This window comes from Lepeophtheirus salmonis, chromosome 7 (assembly GCF_016086655.4).
Source record: "Lepeophtheirus salmonis chromosome 7, UVic_Lsal_1.4, whole genome shotgun sequence".
Taxonomy (NCBI): domain Eukaryota; kingdom Metazoa; phylum Arthropoda; class Copepoda; order Siphonostomatoida; family Caligidae; genus Lepeophtheirus; species Lepeophtheirus salmonis.
The window spans coordinates 33,289,658-33,315,547 of NC_052137.2; the positions used below are offsets into that span (position 1 = coordinate 33,289,658).

The window sequence follows — 25,890 nt, forward strand, 5'->3', positions numbered from 1 at the left end:
ACGCGCTTGTTGAACAATATAAAACATAAAAGCAGAGCACTCCGATTCAAATATAAAATTATTAGTGGTTGACTTGTCTGCCATTCATGACCACACACACTCATAGTCTCACTTTTCTTAGATGCTATCTCCTTAAGTAAGAAAGAATAAGGATAATAATTAAAAAAAAAAATACAGTTTAGGTTACCAACAACAAAAATACACGTGCGTTAAAAATAGCTTAGAAGTTACAACCCTACATGTTTCTTGAAGGATACAACAGTATTTTTTTCTAACGTACCAATAAAAAAGGTGGATCTAAACCTTTTTCTAATATGTATTGTAAAGATTGATGATTTCTGTGAACATAAGTTCATGTACATATAATTGAGGGACAATTAATCGGTATTGGAGTGTTACTTCTGGAATCGGAATCGGTATAGAAATCAACAAAATAATTTTTGATTTATTATTTGTTACTTTTCTCAGTTATGAAAAAAAAATTTTTTGCTTGTTCTACAAAATTTAATATTTTTCAATTTTTATTTGAAATAAGTTTTCTTTTTCAAAAAAAATTTCTTTTCTTTGAGGAACTGTGTATTTTTGACATTTTTCTCAAAAAATTTAATTTTTACTTTTTTTTCAAAAAATTTTTAATTTAATTTTTTAAATTTTTTTACCAAAAATTTAAATTTTCAATTTTTTTTTAAACAAAATTTAATTTTTTCCATTCTAAAAACCAAATGCCCCCTAAAGTATAATCTTGTGGACGCCCCTGATAGCAACATTTTATCTTTAAACTATTATTTAAAATTGTAAAGAATCGGAATTAACAGCGATTATTTTTACTAGAATTGCATCGGAATCGGAATCGGTATTGCAATTTTTTTTTTTTTTAGGAATCGTCCCATCACTAGTATATATATAAAGACCATGAATAGATACCAAGAAATAAAATTAAACACAATATATTTTACATAGTAATCAATAAGCATGTTAAACATAGATATATTAAACCGTGACTAGTAATTTAATTCCCATTTAAATAATTCGCTGTCTTTTTATTAATAATAATTTCATTCCCAGTGAATTTATTCCCTGTAAAATTCATCACCGTTCATTTCATACCCTCTATGAAGAGGGATATTTAGAGACGTCATACCTTTTATATTTCTAAACTACCTAGAACTTTTTGTGTAGGACTGTAGAGGGATGCCTGTGCAGAGGGCAGTCGGCAATTTATTAAGAATGAAATCCCCGAGCATCATGTTAAACATATAAAGAATATTCGAATACAGCTCTTTCTAAATATATATATATATATTCTCAAACGCAAGGCCTTTATTTATAAATATTTAGATGTACACAAATAAGAATAAACCCATAAAAGGAAATTTGCTTTTGAATAAAAAAACATCATTTAACATTATAATTAAGAATTAATTTCCATCTAAAGACAATCAAATAATCTAACTAATAAATACGACGTTTTGCATAATGAGACATACATAATCAAATACTTTTGCCCAATGTTCCTAATAGAAAGAAACTAATATACAGCAAAACAACTCACATAAATAAAACATTAAAAGATAAATAATTTTTATATCAACGAATAGTCATCCTAAGAATACATTCATAATTATGTGATATCGATGAAAGATATTTAATTAAGTTGGTAGGATAATTCCAAGATGAATCTTGCGGTTATATATTTTTATTATATCTGATTCACGAATTTGGAATTGAATGTTCTGAATAAAAGTTTGAGATACATAGAGATAAAATAAATAGAGTGTTTACACTGAGCAAAAGCAAGGGAAATTTCATAAAAGCCGAAAGTTAATATGCCAAAACGATAGAAAATATAAATATATTTATACATCAATTACTCCAAACCTGCTATGAAATCATATAATACTTCTATAAAAACCTCTATGTTGTTGAGATACCTCTCTGATCCTAATACAATTTAAATGTTTTTATCTCTAAGGTTGGTAAACCATTAGTATGACAAATTTTAACTATTATGATATACTTTTTGCCTTGAATCAGGTTCATCTTTCAAATAAAGCGTTCAGCCATTATTTAACAACTAATTTTGTCCGTACCCAGAGGTAAGATGTTGTTTTTTGTTTTGGCGGTTAAAAAAATGGGATCGATGAACGAAATATTTATTCCCAAGTTATTGAAAAACTAGAATGTCCATATTGCAATCCACGCCAAACTTCTTAAACCTGGACAGGCCCTATCTCCGGAAAGAAATGAAGGAACTGGAAGAGGTGATTATGAACCAACAGCCAAGCCACATTAAGAAAAAAAACGTTGACCTGTTTGTCAGAATGTTTTTGATTTTGTTGGTCCCAGTATTTGCCCTCCAAGCTCAGCAGACCTCCATCCCAGGGACTTCTTTGTGTAAGGTTACAGTTGAGTGACACGTCAACAGATCCTCCTGCAGTACAAAATCCAAGCTAATGTCCAGGATCCAGTAGTAATTTCGTTATTTGCCTAAGGACAATATCATTGAGATCTGCCCTCGTTCATGAGGTCGAGCTGAGGCTGGTATTGACGCCAAAGGCGCTTATATCGAATAATAATAATTTTTTGTTATTTCGCTATAATTTGCCATTGGTTTTTATTAAAATAAGATTAATTAGATAGATAAGATAGATAGGAGTAAATTCTTCTTCTTTTTTTTATCGTACTGGCTGTTAAATAGAGGTCGCACGCTGTGCATTATAAATAGTCCATACACGCTCTACATTAGATAGTTTTAGATATTAGTATTGAAGATATGGATAGATAGGAGAAATTAAAGAATTGAATTAGAGCTGGCCTTACTTTCTTCGTCACAACGATAAGACGAAGGCTAAATATGATTGTTATTTTATTTGATGTAGATTGATTGTTCGAAAACTACTTATTTGATTGTCCGTCGACAAAACTTGAGAACTTAAGTTTCTTCATATAATTTAACATTTATAGCTGTACAATGATAATCTTTTATCCCCTTTGTATTTCCATTATGAGTATTATATATTGGACATAATTCATGGAATAAGTTATTTAACCTTCCATAATTTTCAGCTAATGTGTCAAGTTCTCCCCACATCGTCAATTTTTCTCGCATACTCCCTTAAGGCATGAGTTTTTATCTATGCGTACATTACCGTATCAACAATCTAATAAAGAATAATTTATAGTATTCGCGTTCTATTAAGCATTTTTTTTACTATGTAGTACATTTTCTATTGTGTATATAGAAATTAAAAGCTGGCCTACAATTTAAATGTTTTTTTCAGTCGATCATATGGAACAGATTTGACTACTTAACTTGTTACAATTCAGAAAGGACAGCATCTTTGAAGAGAGGGATTGTTTTCTTGAGGTAAGTCCGTAGAATATGCATTACTATACATCCATACTTCAATCATATTATTATATACTAGTATATCCTACAAACATTTATAACATGTATATTTTTTGAATTTTCAATACACTTTTTTATACGAATTTTATTGATAATTAATAATTCAATATCATTGAGTGCAATTAAGTTAAAAATACGATAAATGTTTTCAATCGCTTATATTCATTGAATTAGGATAGTATATCCACATTAATATCTACAACCCGTTAGGCTGGGGAAAAGTAATTTTGTATCTTTCCCTTTGTTTCAATGTCTCATAAGAAGTGTTGTTAAAATCGTACGATTTAAGACAAGTATGCCTCGTTTTGTTCGATAACTTGTTGCCAAAGAGAATTCTACTTTTAAAAAAAAAAAAAGAAAAAAAAACAGGCAACAAATTTTCACAGGCCTCTATTAAGGACAAATTTCAACCCCCAAGCGCGTTGGCCATAGACAGGAACAGGTGGTAGTGACTTTTTGCCAGGTCCAGACTATATGGTGGATAAGAACTTCCCTTTGGAGCTCTCGTAGCTTCTGGTGCGTCATTAAAGATGTGTGCAGCCCGGTGTTGCATTTATTAAACACGATTTCTCTGCTATTAACTAATTCTTTGTTTTATCCACCCTTCTGAAAATGGTTCAAAACAGTTTTATGATCGATGTGCAGCTCTGGAATGATGCTACGACTTCTAAAATGACATATTATCTCGATATTTTTCATGGTTTTATCGACGTTTTTGACGACATGCCTGCCAGTATGTGGTGCATCATTCCCCTATATACCAGAACGAAATCGATTCAAACACTGCTTTGAAACATTAACTGAAAAACTATCGGCATCATATACATTGCAAATTTCCTAGGTGGCTTTCGACACGGTTATCCATTTCAGGTAGTAAAAATGTAAATTATGGCAATTTTTTCCCCTTGAGACCTCCATACTCGACGTACGATAATTTACGACTGAAGACAACAACATCAAAAATGTTTGTAGTATACACTCAAACCTTTACAGCACTTTATCGTATGATCCGATGTGACCAATAATGAACGAGATAGACTTAGTTAAAGGAAAGGGTGGGAAATACGAAATTATTTTTGACCCAAACTATTATTTTATCAATGTTATAGCATGTGATGTATTATGTTTATACATTAAAATAATTTTGATGTCATATGAAAGCAACCCTTTTTGATGTAAATAAATATAAATTTAGAACTCAAAGCTTTCAACTTATTATAGCAAAAAAGAGAATTTATTTTATAAATAATGCGAAACTGCTTTCTATGTCCAAATATGAGTGACATTTTTATAAAAGAAATTTTAATTTTCCGTTAGTGAACATCCTTTGTATAACGCGGTTAGTGAAGGGCATTTTTTTAAATTTACATTTTTTTTTTAACTATTCACTTTGCATTTGTAAATATCAAATAAAATGCTAAAAATACCTGTATAAATATATGACATCTTCGAAAAATAAGTTTTTGTTTTAGATAATCCTAACAACATCAGCTTGGAGTCACAACAATCTATGTATAGCTTGATTTTATTTAAGTAAAGACATTTGATTTTCCTCGTTTATAAAAATTGTTTGAAATATTTATAAATTTATACAAATTTGGTAATCAAATTAGTACCCGTCGCTTGGTTGATGAGATTGCAAGTATTATAAGAAACAATTGCTATAATATTATAATTTTTATAGCGACCATTCTACGCTTCAGTCTTCGTATAAAAAAAAATCTTAGGAAACAAAATAGAACAACTTTTAGAGGAATTTGAAGGATTTTTATCAATATCGGGTTGTGTAATATCCTAGTTCACTTACAGGATTCATAAACACAAATAATGATCACAGTTTTGTTGGTATGACATATAATTAATGGAATTTTAAAGGATGAAAATGGTTTTGAGAGTAACAGGCTAGGTGTTAAACTATATTTTATGTATATAAATATCTATTACCGGGTAGTGTAAAAGTTAAAGCCTAAAATGAACTGATTAAACAATGTTTAATTTGTATATATTTAATATCCAAAATAATTTTATTAATATTATTTATAATAATGATATTAAGAATAGTTCATATTGAATATGAGCACCGTAGGCAGCAGTAACTGCTTCCAGGCATGGAATTTGCTGCAGGTTCTTTTTATGAAGGTATCTGACATTGCAGCCCACTGATCATTGACAGATTCCTTTAAGGCCTCATCATTTGGTTGTCGGATCCTGTAGGACTGGGGCTCAACTTGCCATCAGATAATATAACACAAGGTATTCAAATCTGATTATTTTCTTTACATTTTATACGGAAGTGTTTTAAACACTATACAAAAAAAAATCCAATTTTTTATGTGAAACATAATTTAATGCTTGTGGTTTCATATCGTGTACCTTTTATCTTTGCTGAGTCTTTATTTTCTTGTAAAAGCACTTAAAACATTTAAAAAAATTGTTTTAATACAGTTTAAACATATGTATGGTTATAAGCAACATTCCATAAGATGTAGCATGCTCGGTTAAGATATTTCTTTATTTATTTGCTACATAAACATAAAAAATCACATTAAATAAATAGTTTGGAAAAAATATATATTATTGTAAATAGCTTACACATTTGAAAAATATATTGCAAAAGTAATTTATCACTTAAAACGTTTTATAAAGAAGAAAATCAGCGTTTTTATAAAAAGTTTAAATGTATTGTCCATTTTTTTATTGGCTGTCTTAATACACTTTTGCCTAGTTCAGTAATTCTACAACTTTTTTTATCAAAAAAAAATGTTAACGTCACTTAAGGCTACCACAAATTAAAAAATTTGACAATTTTTGACAAAATATATTCCAAAAATTTTTGCTCTCCCTTTCTTTTTATAAAAAACAATAAAACAAGTTTTAAAACAGTTTTACTTTTGTTTTATAATGATAGTTCACATTTAAATTTTTGTTACAATCAGTTTTAAAGTCAAAATAAACAAATGGCAACCCCCTTCACCCATACATTGAATAAACAGAACTTCTGAATTTTAATGATATTTTCATTCTTTTTTTTTCTTTAAAAAAAAACACTTTTTGTTTAGAGGGATAGTTATTCAATACAAAAAGATGAAAAAAAATAATCGCCATTATATTGAAATTTATAATTGTGGTTGATTAGAGGATAAAATGGCGACTTTGCAAAGATCTTAAAAATGTTGAGTCATCAGAAATAAGTATAGTTCCAATTACCCAATATAGACAAACTGCACCGATTTAGAGTGGTCTAGCAACAATAAATCTGATGACGCCAATTTCATCTCTCTAACATCATTATCTGTGATGTTATTTGAGTTCGAAGAATTTTGCAAATTTTATATTATAAAAATGTTATTTTAAAAAATAACGTTTTTATAATAAAAAAATATATCAGAAAATTAAGCAATCTAACGCACGTTCCTCGCTACGTCAGTTGCATGATAGTAAGTGACTGTATTTCCGAGAAAACTTTAGGATCTTCCCTCTAGATTGAAACTACGCCCATCCCACTACTACTTATACAGCCTGATTGTCGCGCATAGGAACAAAAGGAAGTAACTATATATATATATATATACATATTTAACGGTACTAGGAAAACTGCACTTGGGAAAATTGCCCGTTGAAGTTTGTCCTAGAGAAAAATGTCCGAAAGAAAATTGCCTGTATTTTGTTCAAACTTCATGATAAATTCGCTTAATATTATTTATAAGAAATATCTAAACATATTTGTTTGTTCCATCACCCAAGGGTGTACCTTCAAGTGTGAATAATATTATTGCAATATAAATTCCTTTCAATTTTTTAATTTATATCGAATCTTATAAGAATTGGATCGAAAGGATTGTTAAGTAGAGGGGATGAATAGCTAAGGGCCTCTTAAAATATGGTTGAATATACTCCCCCCTTGTATTGGTCCGGAGGTAGTGTGGGATTTCTAAAAACCACCGCCAATACATCCAAGGAACCACTCCAATATACACAAAAATAGTTTAAGCAGATTGTTTTTCAAATTGAAACCCGCATTCTCTCTGTGTTTTTACACCATTTAACTCTTATTTCTTATATGATGCTACGTTAAATGCAAATAACATTATTTGTATTTCAATATTTATATAAATAATTGTTTTTCTTTAATTTTGTAATGGGTAAACTCAATCTTAAATTACTTTTTCGTTCTTCTTTTTGGAAAGGTTAGAATAATCTAATTGATTTCTGTTATATAAATTTTTAATGTGTAATTATTCATCCTGAAGTTAGAACTAAATACGGGCAATTTTCTGAATGGCAATTTTTCTAACTAGCAATTTTTCTAACTAGCAACTTTCCTCCAGGCCAATCTTCCACGGGCAATTATCCCAAAGGCAGTTTTCTATGCACGATATTCAACAACATTGAAATCATTTTTGAATTTGTATTTTCAATTTTGACAACATTATTTTTTTATGGGACTATTCGTCCCCCTCCTTAGCCATGCCTCCACTTATTACCTCAAGGAGTTTGCCTACCAAAGTTTAAGAGCCATTGGTCTTACTGAAGATAATAATACTTATGGATCTATAAAAAAAATCTACAAAAATAAGTTTTGTATTTTCTTGGCTTCGAACAAACACTTAAGTAAATCGAAACGTATATGTAAACAAAGTTAATTTGTATATGGTATACATTTTTTGTAAGTAACCTATTTGTTGTTTTTAGTCAGTAAACTCTTCTACTTGAATGTAATGGAAACTTATTTATGTACCTAATTAGATGGGTAGTAGGTATAGGATATGTTAGGCTATTTACATACACATCCAAAATATTATTAGGTACACTTTATAAGTTTTCCCGCACGTCATACTTTATCTTTCTATTTCAAAATCGGGTACAGCGACAGTAGAAAGTTGAAATTCAATTATCAAAACCTTTTAATAACGAATAGATAACTTCACTAAAAGAAGTGACGCAAAAATTATATTATTGGTGTAGGAGGGAAGGGTCAAGGAGCCGACCCGAGGACTGAGGATGACACAAGTAGCGATCACATCTCATTAAGTAAAATACTACGATTATTTCTACGATGTGATCTCCTCTGGCCTGTTTCCTCAGTCTATTGATCGAATCCGAGGCCCTCTTTCCTTTCCCCTCCCTCTGTATACTCTCTAAGAAAGAAACATATAGCATTTTCCACATAACGAGACCTTCAATCTACTTTCATGATCCTCCAAAGTGCTAACTGCCCAAATATCTCAGAAAATTTGACATCCGTCTCATCGTAATCCATTAATATATTCTTCTCCTCGCAAATTTATTTCTTTAGTATTTACAAGTTGCAATATTTGAATTTCAACTTTCTGCTGTTGCTGTCTCCAATTTTGAGAAAGAAAAAAAAAGTAGGACATATGGGTTAACTTTTACAGTGTACTCAAGCTTAATAGAAATAATAGGTTAGACCATGATGTAATCCAGCTTGCTAGGATTTGTGATTTATTGTATTAAACCGACTGCTGGGCAAGACAAGGCGATTTTGACAAAATACGCAACCACTCATAGTCTATGACGTTACTATTGCTGGAATGATCAATTTAATGTATCGTACCGACTGCTCTGCAGGAAAAACAGATTTTGACGAAACACACAAACACCCATCTACTATGATGTCAATATTCAAATTGTGGTGGACGTCAAACATCAGTCGTACACGCATTACTGTATATCCTTGTATATCCATAAATTTTGCAGTGTACCCATATTATTAGAGATATTCCTAGAGAAGAAAAATAAATATGTCTGTATCTTAAGTGAAGTGATGGATTTCACTAGACGGCTATTTTAGGTCATTGATTCTCAAACAGTGGTGCCAAAACCATAGGGCCTGAGGGGCTTAGAGAAAAAATATAATTTAAAAATAAATAATAAAATTAATAGTTATATTAATAATAACATTAATGATATAATATTGATGAAAAAAAACTAAATGCTCATATTTAATAAAAAAATTAATATTTGTTTTTTCTGGTTCAATTATAAATTAAAATTTTTAGTAATTTTTTTATATTTCAACTTGGTTTTCTCTTTTATTCATTCCTCCGTCCCTTTTTTACTAATTTGTCTAGTAATCATTATAAAAAAATATTTATTTCCTAAATAATTTTCAACTTAAAAATGTGTCTAAATTTTTTTGATTTTTTAAAATTTTATTCGTTCAAATTTCTCTAAAAAATTTCGAAAATGTTTTTTGTATCATTTTTTTTTTTTTTTGTCAAAATTGTCAAAAACCCTCCCTTTGAAGAAAACCCCATGTCACGACTCCCCAAGATTCTGCAGACACCCCTAATCACGTCATTGTTATTGTCAGTCTACTATTTTGATAAAAAAGAAACTGTTATTTACTAATTACGAATTTGATTCTCTTTTTTGTTTTTGTTTTTTGTATTATTATGTTTGCACACATTTCTGCAACCTATGTTGATAATATTAGTCATTTTGCCTAGTCATTTTTTTATTTTTTACAGATAAAAAAGTTAAACGTCTTTGGGTGTATTCTGCCATTTTCTACTATTAAAAAAAGGAACTTAGGGGGAAATATTGAGGAGACCAAAAGACGTGTCAAATATTTATCGGTCTAAAAACAAACTATTAATAAATACTTTGTGAACATAGGTATATACCGACATACTAAATAAAGAAAAATCAAATAAAAACAGAATTTTGAATGCGAAAAGAACGATTTCTCAGGCTAGGTAGAGTTGAAGTGCGGAGTAAAACTCTATAAGACATCAAATATACGAATTTATTATGTATAAAAACAAACAAAGGATGTCTTATCCGTAAAATATATGCCTCATATCCATACAAACTAACACACATGTAATAATATATACACAAAGTCTTAAACATGTTTGTAGAATGTGAGTTTAAGTGAGGCGTTGATAAATTTTACTCGACTTGATATAATACTAATTATCCTGCCTTTGTTACTTTGTTCCTATGACACCTTATTTTATCATTCAAACTTTCCTCCAAAAAGAAGCAGAAAAAAAGGCCCGAAATTATGTGCTAGTTAGCCAAATAAATGAATGATACCAACTACTATTTATCTCTTATGTTTTCCAAGACTATCACGGTCATATTATTTATCCACAATTTTTAAAATGAATGATATATACAGGGTAGGGCAGCAAAACGTGAACTGATAATTAATGTTTATTTCCTCATTACTGTGAAAAGGTTGAGGAATTATTTCTTAATATTATCACCGTCCTTTTTATATAAAAAAAAACTATACTAATCATTTAGTAATTTCATTATCATGAAGAAGCAAAAGGCAGCACCTCTCAGATCTCCTAGATGTTGGAGTTGATATAATGAAGAGGACGTACATTGTTAAGTGTTCTAAGAGCCTGGTTTTTAAGTTGGCCAAGTTTAAAAAAATTGTAGACGCCCTCTCCAGGATGCAAGAAGTAGAGGGCATAACTTAAAGTGGGATTCGAAGTCCTTGTTAAGTTTGGAGAAGAATATAAAGGAGGATCGCACTAAGTCGATAAATCGACTCGCCAACCCCTTTTCTGTCACATCTAGGACCATCAGGAGGGCTATAAAGCACAATTGGTGATTAGTTTTTTCACAAAATCCCCACACTACCTTCTAACAAAGGGTATGAAAGCCAGGAGGCTCGAAAGGTACAAGAAAATCCTCACATGGATTAAGGCAAATGGGTAAACTGTGAAAATTTTGTCAGACGAGAATATTTTCACAGTTGATCAATTCTACAACCATCGGAATGACGATTGGCTTCCAAAAACAAAAGAAGAGGTCTAAGAGATTTACCAGACCATATATCCGGCCAAAACAATTGTACTCGGAGTTGTGGCCTCTCATTGAAAGAAGATACCTTTCCTTCTACAACACCCCCCGCCCCCCTTCACAGCGGCTTGTAGAAGTCATCACAGCTTAGCTGCTCTCTTCTAAAAATTATTCAACTTGTCAGGATTATTATGTTTATTTTCAGGTTTTTTTAAATATGCCCATAGACTACCGATTAGCAGCACAGAGAATAGAAAATATCTTACCAGCAAATATTTCGTAGTCATTAAGGGATATTTTTACAATTAGAAAGCAGTGCAATGTCGGCTATGAGTTAGCATGTTTGCACATCGTTCTTATAACTTAATTTATCACTAATTTTTTTTTATGTTCGACATTCTATTGTTAGTATATGTAGATTTTGTAGTTTTTGCTCAGCATTTTAACCCTAGCAACATATATTAATAGAACGTTTTCACTAACGTTAATTGTGTCATACTTGAAGGATACGCCATCTTGGGGGCTCAAAGTTGATATTTTTACTATATAAAATCGACAAATTTCCAATAAACCTTCATAAAACTAAATCAAATGGCTTTATGAATACAAAAAAAAACTTTACAGCTGCATTGAATACTACTTAATGCCAATGATAACTACTGATATTGGAATTAAATCAAATTAATATCCACTGTAAATTTCTAAAAATGGCTAGGTTTGTACTTCTTTTTTTTTGATCTATTAGAAATAAGAAGAAAGGTTATAGTATAAGATATTATTTTATTATTTCCATTGTAACATTTTTTTTATATCTAGAATATAGAAATAAGATTGTACAACGGTGTAATAATATATTTTTAATATATTTTAGGGTCAGATAAATAATAGAACTAGGCAGTAGAGAGATAAAAATGTGATAGACAGAAAGGTTTAATTCGTTTTAGTTTTTGATCCCATTTTGACACCCAATAGTTATATATTTTTCCTTAATATTGATGGAAAAAGGTTTTCCATTACTACAAAACTTGGTGAATGAGACCCCTTAAAATGGACGACATCAAAAAGTGAAAAGCTCTTTAAATGAACTTTCGAAATTTCGACATAACCAAACTACCTACATGTAAGCATTGGGCATGAAAATGTTTGTAGGAATTTGTTAATTTAAAATAATTTATTGTATATAATCTCCTAACCTTAATTTTACTTTTATCAACAATTAGTTTAGATTATGAATTCAATGATTTATTAAATGTAATTGTAAAAAAGTATTTAATCTGTTCATTAATGTTTATGGTATCATATATTTAATTACTAAGGGCCAATAAAGTATTTTATTGCTCAAATATCCTTTTTAATATTAGGGTGGTTCAATACTCCAGAAAATACTTGCGTTAGGATTTAAAAGAAGGTAAGAGAAATATTTTCAGTACACATAGGATTATTTCTATAAATTTAAGTGTATTTAATGTTTTTATAAATGACGCTTTCTTGATTTTGTGCAGATTTTTTAGACTATTTGTTACTTTCTATGAAAGAAATCTGAGACTTGTGGCTTTCTAAATATATATGCGTCTTTGTCACACAAGAACTTGGCGTTACATTTTTATATAATATACATTAAAAATTGCTTTATAGATCACATTAAAATATTGTACATCTGTACAAATCTGACAGCAACTAAGAGTGAATACGTATTGACAAAAAATTAATTATAATCCATCACAAATGCATGAATCCATAGTCTGTTAATTTTCATATTAGGTAGTTGATAAAAATGTATTTAGTGATCAAATGGATGGTTGTAAAGTAGCAACTAATTAGACCTATTAAAAACTCCGCGGTCCTTGTTATATAAAAAAAATTAATTATGATAATGAGAATTGTATTGATTTTTATGTAGAAACATTTTGTTTTATTCCACAATATACACCTACACAACCTAACGCAATACTTTTAAAAGCCTCATAAAAAATAGCACAACACCACAAATATTGGATGATTTTATTAATATAGAGCATTGTCATACAGAATGAACAAAAAGGAACCATTAATTTTTGATGGAATGATGTTAATGTACATATTGAATAACAACATTTGCAATGGTTTTTAGTTTCTTCAAAGAGTGATTCATATTATACGTTTTGATTTTATATTTGCATTTCTTGTAACTCTAAACTCTTCTACCAGATAATTTACAGACAGGGCAGGTTACAGAGATGGGAGTATTACAAGAAGAAAATGTTGGAATTAAATAAAAAATTGGGAGACCTTTTTCCGAAAAAACTTACATCAACTCACTCAAACTACATTTACATAACAACTGCGAGTCCAAAATGGATTACACTTCAGTGCATCACTGTCAACAGATGCTAGATAGAATTGATTAGCCTTTATGTACAAGTGCTTCCATCTTCGTTCTGAGGTTAAAAACGTATAAGACCATAAGACCACCCTTGTAGTTATTAGAAGAAGATGTAGATGTTTAATAGGTTTGGTAATAGTTTATAAAGATTTATATATGTATACATTTTGTAATAATGAGCGTATAAATTATGTCGCATTTATAGAAAATGTCTATCCTACAACAATATTTTCTTAAGTTAAATGTCATAGATCCCATACGACATGGATAATTATACATACATACATATTGTTGAAAGTTGACTTATAGAATATGCTCTGAAATACTTCCTCCTTCCAAACAGCAATAAAATAAGTTTGATAAATTAGGAAAGTTTTATTTTTAGTTTCAAAATAAAAGTACATAATTAAAGTTGTGCTTTACATCGTTTTAAAAATCCAATCAGATAGGTGACGTACCCCATTGTTGAATAAACTAAACTTTGATATTTTAATATCCAGTGTTTGATTTAAACTTTCCTTTAAATACCTTTCCTTAGAGATACTTTAGAGCAAGGATGGGCAACTGGCAGCCCGGAAGCCGCACACGGCCCTCGTACTCACTCAGTGCTGCCTGCATATAGATCAATTATAATTTATAATAATAAAAAAAACCACTCATAACTAATATGTTGACAGATAGAGTGTGCCATACGCAAACAATAGTGGATACCGGTCTACTTTTCTCACAAGAGAAGAAAAAGTCAAGAGCCGTGGCCACTAGCAGCGGCAAAAAGAGAAAACTTTTTTTGGGGAAAATCGCACTTTTCAGCGAAAATTGGATAAAGAGTAGTTCTTCATCAATTTCAAAGCTATGTTTTTATTTTGGTGTAATAAACAGACAGATATATATTATGTGTTCTTATTGAGAATCATTTGTAGCGTATGTCATATCCGGTTATTTGAAGTGCGTGGTCATGTAGCCCTGCATTAATAGTACTGACAAATATTTAGTCCTCTCTATTACGGAAGTTAAACATCCTTGCTTTAGAGGGAAAGTTTAATTTAATTTAATTAACAACATGTCTTATTTGATCTTTCTTAATTATTATTCGATAAGATAATTTGTAATTGGAGATTCAGAAAAGATCTAAAAAAATGTTGGTTTTTCCAGAATAAATCCGCTTCCAATGACTTAATTTGAAAAAATCGACCAATTTTTCATCTTTGTTTCAAGCCAAATCTAATGCAATGGTTTTTTAGTTCCTTAGAAATATGATTATTTGAGTTATTTGCCTTCAAAAATTTGGCCAATTCCAAATTATAAAAATGAATTTTTCAAAAAATATTTCAATATAAGAAATTGAAGTAATTAAATTATTTTTTGATAAAATCCACCAATAAAACTCGGAAGGTAAATTGGGATTAATATTCTTTCAACCCATTTTTTGGCAATATTTATTTTCAATGGGCTACGCACGTTAATCACTATTCTAACTCATGATAACGACTGACTGTTTTTCCAAGAAATTTAAGACTCTATTCTCTAGAATAAAACCACATCCATAATGCTACTATTTATTTTGCCTAATAGCCACACATAATGAAAAGGAAGCTATATGACCCTTTATAAGAACACAGTGTTTGAATAATTTTAAAATAATACATAATTAAACTTGGGCTTCTACAATCTGTACATTTAATGTATCACTATTTTCCTCTAAACAATTTTTGAAAGGTAAAAGCGTTTGCATTGTTATGTTAATTGCTTAGCTCATTAATTTTGTATGTTTTATACATGTGTTTTTTTAGAAACACTCAATAAAATAGGAAAATTATTTGTTTTCTATGCATCAATTTGCTTTTTAGTTAGTAACTATTCCGTTAAACATAGAAAATGACCTGAAAAAAAGAATGAGCAGACAAAGAATTCAAATTCTGTAACATTTTTATTTACAGTATGTCCCTGCGAGTCGTGAACGAATTTTCCCCAGCTCAACTTTATCAAGACTCTCAAACAGTATAAGTAGTAAAACAATTATTATTTATTCATAAACAATTAAATCTCAAAATGGCCGCTCTTGGTCTCCACCATGGCCTCATTCTTAAGTCTAAAGACCTTGCAGGTCTTCTTCAGGTATCCATCGGGCATGATAGTTCACTCCTTTTCCACAGCAGCCTTTCGGGCATCCACAAGTGAGATGGTGCGGGCCTTCTTTTTAATGCCACCCCAGATCCCATAGTTGAGTGGTTTGCAGTTTAGTGAGGACGGAGGCCAAATTGACTAGGGCAATAAATTAGTCAAGTTGTTACTCACCACATTTGAGTTTCAGGGCTTTCTCTCAAGGCTTTTGTTGTTGCCCTTCACCCTTTTAATTAGGATAATCTTTATTGATAATTTTATTGATCTACTAGATGGTATTACGAGGGCATTGAAACTTTTTTTAATGTTTAATTCACAATTCGCAGGGACACGCAGTAAAAACAAAAAGAAATTCAAAAAATAAGAAGATATCCTATTACTGCTTAAGTGCGTATTTTGCTTATTGACAGGGAAATTTATGTTATAGTAAGGATGATTGTTGGAATGATGGCTGTCCAAATGTAATATATTACTGTAATTCCGAAAAGTATTGGGCATTTCTACAAATATAATCAAATCTCAGAACATACATAGATGGATTCACATTTAAAAAAAATTGTCAATCTAAATAACGTCATGTCGCTTCTCATTTTCTTTTAAATAGGCCTATGACAACATGTACATTTACATACAAAAGTTGCAAAATTACATATAATAATTTCAATCAAAACTCATGTAAAATGCATTTGACAGAATTTGATATGGAGGCACAAACTTCCTCGTAGAAGCATATGTACAATACATATATATTTCTTTAATTCTTCCTTTAAAATACATTGCCTCAATATCTTGACAACTCTGAGACCCATGTCTATGAAGTGTGATCATCAGATTCAGCTAAAAAAACTGTAAAATAATAAATACAAAATAAATTAAATGTTCTCCGAATACAAACGCCGTGCAGTCAACGGGTGCACTCCCAAAGAATCAAATGACTTTTTGGACAACTAGGTATGTGTTTGATATCTTGGAGAGAGAGACCAATAAACGGGCACATAATAACATTGCCCCCTTGTAGGTTTCCATTCTGGAGGCAGTGGGAAACATGGACAAGGAGTTCATCACCGATGCCTTTGCCACAGGGGGTATCACAGGTATCCCTCAAAAGCTCATTCTTTGTTTTCTTAAGTTCTTTATCTGACCAATATCGTAAGATTGGAGGAACTGAAATTACTATATTAGACCAATCAATCATATTCATGAAATGATTTGATTCATAGTTTATTTTATTAGGAATAATGAATTGCCTATGGGGGTCATATGAAATTTTTGCATAAATACTTTGTTCAATACAAATTTACAAACTTCTGAATCTTCATCCACCAATGCTGCTAACAATGTATTTTCATTCATGATGTGGGAAGAAAAAATTTTGAGACTTTTTTTTTTGTACAATAAGGATCAATACTCTTTAATAGTGAAATTGCAAGCTGAAAATGCTTCGAAACATCAAAGCAATTCGGTTGACATTTAATTGCAAACCACATTGGAGCATAATAGCTTAAGATAAATACTACCAATTTTAAGAGGTAATTGCTAGGCTTTTTATTCGATAAAATAACATTGCAAAAGGCAAGCCATCTAGCCTTGTGCAAGGTTCATAGTGATTTAAAAGGTAAGTGGGAATCAGGAGGAATTTTTCCAGACTGAATTGCCAAAACAATGTCGTAAAGGTAGGTTTGGTCATTACTTAAATCTGCCAAAATATCTTTACTAATTATTTTAACTTTTTATACAACAGGGCCTGAAATTGACAACTTGCATTTTTTTTAAATCTTCATTTATTGACTTTCCAACTGAGACCCTATAAATACTTGGTCCTTGGTGACCACCATAAACTTGTTTGAATACCTCCTCTCATTTGAAGTTGACATACCATCCATTGAAGGGGTCTTTGGAGAGAAAGTTCAAGCCTCCTTACTATCCCAGACCAAATTCCTGCATTTGTGTTGCAACCATCACATATGATAGCAACCATAGATTCTAAGCTTACATGATCTTTTAGCACCGATAGTATTTATCTAGCTTGATCCTCCACTTTACCACTTCTTAGTAAAAGATGGATAATGTATCCATGTTGGGGTTCTTAAATGGGGGGGGGCACATTAATTTATTTGTATCATGTTTAATTTTCAAAAAAGGAATAAGAAAGTTTATTCTTGTTAATTTAAATTTTTAGTTTCAAATCATGAAAGTTACAATTTCCCACTCCTATATATTTTATACGGATAAAAATTAAAGCAATTTCATATTATAGTACCTTTCATAATGACTATATGCTCCTCTTTTTCTGTGCAAAATATATTTTTTGGTAGGAAGCTGCCATTTCTTCTTTCTTGATGTTCAACACTTTTAACTATTTTGGTAGGGTCAATCTTGCCATCAAAACCAATGCATTTGATTTTCATGGATTCTTCTTTTGAAAATTTTGCACGATTTTTCTTTTCCTTTTAACTTTTTGCCTATCTGATATAAGTATTTGAATGCTCAATTAATTCCATATCTTCTATTCTTGTTGATTTTTTTTTGTTACTCAACAAATATATACAATATATATGGTCCAAGGACAATTCACCGACAACCTTATTGCCGAAATCCACTTTGCCGGAAATTATTAATCTAGGTATTTCATGATAATTATAGTCTAAGACGACCTAAGGATAAAGGAGCTTCAATCAGTACTTGACCAGGTCCATAAAAGCTCCAACACGTTCAATCAAAATGTTTGATCAATTGCATTGACTATTGAAACTTAATTATTGATGGATTAATTAATTGACTCCTTCCCTTCTTTAAACAATTTTTCCCTTTTTAATTTATTTAATTAATTAATAGACGGTTGACAAGATTATTTTTTACATAGGAGCTTCAACCAACTGTTGAAGAATCTTCATGACAAAATTAATCAACACTTAATCATTGCAATGCATAGAAAATAGTTTCAAATCTTATATTTAAAATAGGGAATCATCATTACATAGCATTGCAGTATGAATCATCATCAAATATATTTTTCATTTTTTTGGCAAAAATATCTATTTGCCAACATGGTCATTCAGAAAACGGATGATTCGGTAATAAGGAAGCGGTAAAGTGTCTGAGCACAAAAATTCATGTGTGTTTTTTTCTTCATTATAAATATGTATACAGCCATATTATAATGGCCTTTAAAAACCAACCTGATCAGAAATAATGCACATTATGACAGAGCAAATAATGTACTTAGATAATTCGTATGTAAGTAAAAAAGTCCTTAAAAGTATAAATCCAATTACTTTATACAATCAATTCAAATAATTAAGATGATGATCTCCTTTTGTATTATATATATATTAAGTCAACTAAATGGGAAGGTCTTATACAGATTTTTTTATCATTATTTCATATTTTGTGCTCCTTGCATTTATTGTATTCTTGATTATATTATTTTATACTTTTCTCATAAATAAGTCCTTGTCATATACATATATTTTGTACGTTCTAAGTACAGAGAATTTTCACGTGACGTCATCATTGTTGATGTTGTCCCTTTGGGGGACCTAAACAAACAATTAATTCGAATAAAAATGTGTATGCCACCATAGAGCGTATTCACATGACGTCCAACTTTTGATGTCGTACATTTTGGAGGCCTAAACAACCAAGTTTTATAACAATGAAAGCTCTTTTTTAAGAAGTATGAAGGATAATACTGAACTATTGTATATCAAAATGGGACCAACAAAAATAAAAAGACATAAACCTTAATGTCTATAATTTTTTTTATCCCTCTACTGCCTAGTTTTATCATATATCTGACATCAAAATGTATTAAAAATATGGTATTATACTATTATACAATTTTATTTTCATATTGTAGAGGAAAATTAACCATCACAATGGAAAAACTAAGATATTTTTCCGTCATTATCCTATTTTTGTCATTTAAAAACGATCAAAAACAAAATTAATTGTACAAATCTATTCTATGTTTAAGGATTTTTAGGACATATTACTTGGATTTAATTGAAATATCCGTATTTATCATTGGAATTAAGTAGTATTCAATGCTGCTGTAAAGTTTTTTATATTTATAAAGCCATTTGATGGAGTTTTATTTAGGTTTTTGGTAATTTGTCTATTTTACCTAATAAAAATTATCAAATTGGAGCTTTTCAATTATGATATAATTGTACACTAGTGAAAATGCTCAATATAAAAAAAATCTTTTGGAACCCCTCTTAATCGATTTTCTTAAATATGTATAGGATTTGTAAAATAACTCAATAGATTGGCAAAATATTAGATAATCTATTTGGTTACTTATAACGTTGAATATCAAATGAATATTTATATAATTGAATACAGAGGACGAAATATGAACTCAGTAGAATCCCTAACCTGGACGCTAATTCGTTCTGGAAGAACCGTCTCAAAGTGACGCAGTCGAATTCCAAATCATTTTTCATAATCGTAATTGGACGCAAAATCCGTCCAAAACAACCATTTATTTTTCGAATCTGTTTTGAAATAGATCAAATAGGTATAAGGAGTGGCATGTTAAAAACTTTGACCGAGTCCTTTTTCCTCTATAACGTTTCAAGCTTGCTGACTTCTTGGAGTGCGTGAATGGAAATTCGTTGATCACGTTCGAGTATCATTTTTCGACTTGTACGTAAGCTAAAGAGCTCAGATGTGTTTTGTTTTGTATGTTTTAATTGTCTATACTTTGATATATTGAAATATGATTTAATTTTAATTACTCAACTTTCATAAAATATGAAGTGGTCATATTTCAAAAGGAACACCTCCGGTATTCCGAATAAATAATTAATCATAATTTTCTAGCTATATGCAAATATCTTTCAGAATCTTTAAATTTTTAGAAAGTGTTTCAAACACATAAGATGATATAAAAAATGCAACATTTTTTTCTAAAAAGTGTACAACTTTAAAAATTTAAGGGGACTTAGCCAATTTGATATTTTTATATTTAAAGGAACATTTTGAGACACTAAGGACCTTATATTTCGAACATGTAAAAAATAAACTCCATCCTAATGTGCATGTATAACAAGAGTACTTTTTCCTCTTTATTATTGCTCTCTTTTGTATATCATAATTCATGTGCATTTTATGTATATGTTAAGATTTGAATTAAATATAAACGCTGGGTTTTTCAAATGAATTTCCTTTGTTTTTATTATTTTTTTTCTAAAAACGAAAGTACTCATCAGTCATCTCAAAATATTAATTTTCTTTCATTCTTCAGGAGGGAACACTCCATATAAATTGATTAAAGTATTGAGTAGGTTCGTGTGAGTGTCCTAATGAAAAACAGGGAGTAACAATGAAGATTTTTGGGGGCTTATCTTCCATAGTATTAATGAAAAATATGTATTTTAGCTGAGGCCTAATTACTCGAAGCAATGCTGGGTACTACCGATTGTAAATATATTATGTAAAAAATAATTTGGCATTTATCCTTTTCTTAGTTGTATCTTATTTATTTTTTTGTTTACTCGCCAAAATTGTTTTCTTTTAGACTCTATTCTTGGAAAAAAATATGAGCCTTTACTTTACGTCAACAGGGTACTAAATTTATTTACACCAAATATAGATATTTAGCAGTTTGAATGGTATTATGCATGGGTTGTTATTTGAAAACGACTAAATACAAGTCAGTAGGTTATTTTTGAAAACACTTCCATAAATTCAAGGTGTCATTGAATTTAATGGGATGTATTTGTTTCATGAGGTCAAAATCAAGTTTAAATGTTGAAACATTTGATCCTCGCTCAAAAATGAGTATTTATATTTAAAAGTTTATTCAATTGTAAAAGGATTATAAAGAAAACTACTTTCTAAAATTGCTTTCTCCGTTAAGATTGAACCATTGAATTAAAATATTTTTGATAAAGAATATAAAACCATTATCAGAGTAAATAAATATTAATAAAAAATGCATTTTAATAATTATTATAGTCTTTTCAGGCACTATTAACTACTTTAAAATCTATTAATCTTGCTTGAATTGATTGTTTGGATTGATTTCCACTTTATAATCAAAACTTAGTTTGACATTATATTTGATATTAAAGCTTAATAATAAAAAGTTTCAAAAGCCAATCGAAATTTTCTACCCTGAGGGGGACATCTAAGAAAAAATGTAATTCTCGGCTTTGTAGACTTAAGACATTTGCAAATATTCTGTAACATTATATTGTATAGGATTTTTTCAGATATATTTATTAATTCATCATTATGTTAAAATAACAAGGACTAATGTTGAGGTTCAATTCGAGGTAACCCCCCCTATATTTCGAAGACCGTTCACTACAACTTAAAAATAATTTTATCTTCTCTTTTCTTCACATTTTTTCCAGATATAGCTTGTACCGAATAGATTCAGTCTCTTTCTACCAGTCCCAGACCAGTATAAAATTCCCAGGCCGCAACTCAACACTTCTATTTCACCAGTAAGAAACAACTAAAGTTTTTTTATCTTATTGAAGCAAATCAAGTTATTGAAAATTCCACTCATTTTTTAATGTTAATCAAATTTGTTAAAATATTTTCATATCAATAATAACTCAATTTTGATTCTATTTTTGTTTCTAACTAATCAAGTACATAATTTATGATAAAAAACATATGGATAAATAATAATTCAATGTTTGGTTTGTAACTGTCAAACTCTTTATAAAAGGAGTTTTCCGTTGAGTTTTTCGTGTTTTATGTATTATGAACACTCGAACTATCTACTTGTATTAAAAAAGAATTCAACAACAATGAAATCACGTTCTGTATTAAAATACTATATATTTTCCAATTGAGAAAAAGAACAAATAAATTAAACAAAAAAGAATAAAGTTTTTTTGTCCCATATTTGTATACTTTAAGATCTACTATAAAATAGACATTATTTACTTTTAAAATCCAAGTCTTGAAGGCTGAAGGAAATCAATAGGGGTAGTACATAAATCTTTCAGCAGAGAGTAAGCCTTGCTATTATTTTTTTGTTACATTTTAAGGATTTTCAAAAAATATTTTAACAAAAGTGCCAAAATATTTTCGAAATAGAATATTTGAACAATGGACAGACCTCGTATGGATACAATATTATTATAATAAGTTATGAAAGTGGACATAGTTAAAAATCGAATAACATGTTCAAGCTGTTGTTGCTTTCTTTACTTTAAATTGTATTTTATTTCATTTTTTTTTTAAATGTTATTATAATCAGTCCAATGGAGTTGGACAAAGTATAAATAAACATCATAGTATTACAATTGCTCCATCTGACCTAGGAATGTTCTTTAAAGTCCATTTAAAATAAGAATAGACCGAGACGTTAACCTACGCAGATCGAGTTCAAGAAAATAGTTTTCCAGAGTGTGTCGTCCATTGAGCTACGTCGTTCTATTTACACGATTAAAACTGCCGAATTTAATGAGTCTGAAATAAAGTGAGAACCTGTATTTGACAACAATAAATGAAAGCTCAATCAAAGTGGCTCCAAACTATCCTAGATATGACATATATCAATTTAGAATAGACAGTAAAGGTATTGAGAGTACCGATGTAGTACATGTAAGAACAATTGGTATCTGTGAATAGATTAGAAGTGGTACTAGTTGACAATTGAGCCAAGTTGATGTTTTTCCATTACTAGCAAGCTTCTACAAACTGCTCTCCAGCACTTTTGTGGTATAATCACCTATTACTGTTGAATTAGCTCAAATAAATCACTTTTATTTTTGACAAAAAATGTATATTTTTTTAATTTTGCCTCAAATATCCTGAATTAACTATTTAATATAGCTACAAACATGGATCATTCCTCTACTTGAAAGATTTTTTTTTACATTAGACTGATGAATAAATTACAATCTTTATCTTTCATTTCCCTTGATATTTTATCATTTCCGTTAAAATAAATCGACTGGCTTTAGAGACTCGACCCATCTTCTTTTTTTTTGTTTGATCTTAATATATCAAATACATATATTATATAAATAAACCAACGTCCTTTGATTTCTTTGCATTTTATTTTATTTATTCTTTACAAAATACGTTAGGTTAAAGAAAAAACTCGTTCCATTAACTATGTATAACGGAATAATTTATGTATTTTCCAATGGATCCTATAAAACTATATTCCAACAAAGTATCTGTAAATGAATGATAATGAAGAATATTCGAATAATAAAAAAATACATACGACATTTCATAAAAAAATGATTTCAAATGTAGCTGTTTTAACAAGGAACATTACAAAATTCAATATGAATGATAAAATATCAGAATATGGGTTATTATAAACATATTAAAAGTCTATATATTATGTCATTCCATTCAATAAATTTTAATTAAATTCAATTATAATGTATACATAAAGGCTTATCAGCATTATGTCTGTAACATACATAGAATATGATCAACACACTTTATAATTATTTATTTGGGTATTTAAAAACAGAACCAAAAACTTTTCCATCAGAGGCCACAACTCCAAAAACTTTTCCATCAGAGGCCACAACTCCAAAAACTAATGTATGGCCCGGATATTTGGAGTAGTAAATCCTTCTAACCTCTTCTTTTGTTTTCACTAGCCAGCAGTCATTCCGGAGGTTGTGGAATTGATCAACTGTGAAAATCTTCTTGCGCGAGAAATTTTTCACAATTGGCCCCCTTTCCATGAGCCATGATCCATTTTCTTGCTCCTTGCAAGCCTCCTAGCGTTCACACCCTCTTTCAGAAGGTGATGTTGGGTCCTCATGAAAGATACTAATCCCAAGTTATGCTTTATAGACCTCCTGATGGTCCTAGGAGCAACAGAGAAGTCGTTGGCGAGGGGATTCATCAACTTAGCGGGATCGTCCTTAATATTCTTCTCCAAGCTTAACAAGAATTTCATATCCCCTTTAAATGATACCTTCCACTTCCTGACATCTTGGAGAGGTCTTTTTCATTATTATTTTTTTCATCTTCGCAAATCTTTGTTGCATCAACAGGTCCTAGTGGCTTAAAACTAAATTTTGATTAGCCAATGAGTTTTTTTATATTTTTGTCTAATAATATCCACAATACTGTTTGAGTCGTAGCTGCGTCACTCTGTGAGCTGCCGCTCATTCGTTTGAGATATCTCCGATGGCACAATTAGATAAATCTGATCCCAAAATTAAAATCCTAAATACTGGGGAATTCGATAAAGGAAATCTTCGCCCCAAATTAGGTCTTCTAGGGACATCAATAAATATCTTCAGATACATTTTCGGTAAAATGTTATCCTGTATAACTAAGCCAACCCACAAATGCAAACGTGGTATCTTTAGAGCTGGGCTGTCACTATGGTGAAAATGATGTCCCAGCCATGTTTCCTTTTCCTTCCACGCCGTTTCTGTCACAAATGGAATAGCTGTAACAGTATAAATAATTTTTGATACTAATTTTGTAATATAAAGATCTATCCTCTTTTGAAGATTGAATTTTCACCATTTGCAAGACAAAATGTTTGCAAGAGAGTTTAATGATGTCCAATTTGAGTCATGAGGGCCTTTATTTGTCCATTTAATTCCTAAAATATTGACAACATCCTTTATATAACATCCCTCTCTGGTTAAAATCCCCGGTTACCACATGCCCAGAGGGGGTATGGTTGTTTTTTCATTATTCATAATTGTTCAACATTTAAAATGCATTCAATTCTTTTTATAAGTTGCCTTCATCTTCAATCGATTCTCTCCCGCAACTTATCCAGGGTATAATCTGAAATACTCAAGAAACAAAAAAGACTTATTGTTCAATAAGTTTTCTTTGAGATTTATTTGCAAACAAAATTTCACACAAATTTAATTAAGTAACTATACCAGTTTGTACTGCAAAACTGCACTTCCTTATGTTTAGTGCTGAATGGTTTCACTACAACTTTCCTTTTTATAAGGGAGGAAAATAATTATAGCATTTGCAACAATTACAAAGATTACTTCTCCAAGTGTTAAATCCATAGAGCTACGGATTTTTTCTTCGGTTCGATATTAAGGGATTTTTACAAGACTTATATGTGCCTATAGTTCGGTCCACATTGCAGTCTCAGACAGTAGAGTGAAATTTAATCGTTTTCAAATCGTGGACCGATTTTTCGCTCTCCAAACATGGACCAATTTTTTCTTGTCTCAATCTATGGCCAATTTTCTCTCCCATTCTGAGTTATGAACAGTATGATATATGCAAC

The 25,890-nt window shown here is 30.1% G+C and overlaps 1 protein-coding gene across 10 annotated transcripts in view; it reads left to right on the forward strand.

The window, feature by feature from the left end:
• The first annotated feature begins 3,217 nt into the window (after positions 1 to 3,217).
• LOC121121523 (aquaporin AQPAe.a) overlaps positions 3,218 to 25,890 on the forward strand; it is a 46,261-nt gene continuing 23,588 nt past the window's right edge. For 2 of the 10 annotated variants that reach the window (XM_071889845.1, XM_040716475.2), the window contains exons 1-3: positions 3,228 to 3,367; positions 12,553 to 12,599; positions 22,040 to 22,132. The gene's annotated coding sequence lies outside the window, so the exon portion shown is untranslated. Of the gene's footprint in view, positions 3,368 to 12,552; positions 12,600 to 15,490; positions 15,552 to 22,039; positions 22,133 to 25,890 lie in introns of all 10 variants that reach the window. The other 8 variants (XM_040716479.2, XM_071889846.1, XM_071889847.1 and 5 more) reach the window with 7 other exon arrangements.